Genomic DNA, 810 nt, shown 5'->3' with positions numbered 1-810 from the left:
AAGTTGCGTGTAGCATGCATGACCTACAGTCAAGTAGCAGTTCCCGATTGAGATAAACAGGGTGCATTTTCAATAAGAATACGACGTTGTGATAAGATCATATGTTCTATAAAGAAAAGGAATGATATTTACAAGCCATTCAAGTGCATTTGAGTCCAAAGTTACGCATAATAAAGACAGTAGGTCCGGTATATGATTCAATTTAGTACCAGTGATTATCGCTAGAGGCCGTCTGTGTGAAATCGACATTTATGAATATCTGAGCTCATTAACTAAAGTAATACCAATAGCTGGCGGCTAACGCCTTAGCTAAAAATAATAATTAAATGTTTAAATTTAAATTTGAATTGTTTAGTTAAACAGATGAGAATATACTATATAACCCCAAACAGTCTTCCGTACCATATAGCATTAATTGTTTACTCTACTGCTCAATTTCTCATGAAAACAGAGGTTTGGCCTCCCACGGCAGAGGGAAGGGCCCAGTACGGGGAATATAACAAACAAACTTTTAATCCTATTCCTTGAGTATAGGGATTTTCACCTTAGTAAGTCTGGAGTATCCTTTGGCCAAGGGGACTCTATCAATGTTGCCTTCTTTGGGGCAGAGGGGCGGTGCTCATTACAGGGGAAATACAGGAAAATCTTAAATCCCTTTTCTTGAGTAGGGATAGAGGGATGTTTACCACAATTTTTGTGGAGTATGCTTAGGGCAGGTGTAACCAGTTTTGGAGCGGAGGAGAGACACGGGTTTATCTATAAAATCCTGCTCTTTGAGTACAGGTTATGGTATTTTATTTCCCCCCCCCC

This window comes from Mizuhopecten yessoensis, unplaced genomic scaffold, assembly GCF_002113885.1.
Source record: "Mizuhopecten yessoensis strain PY_sf001 unplaced genomic scaffold, ASM211388v2 scaffold10781, whole genome shotgun sequence".
Classification (NCBI taxonomy): Eukaryota; Metazoa; Mollusca; class Bivalvia; order Pectinida; family Pectinidae; genus Mizuhopecten; species Mizuhopecten yessoensis.
This window is presented reverse-complemented; position numbering follows the sequence as displayed.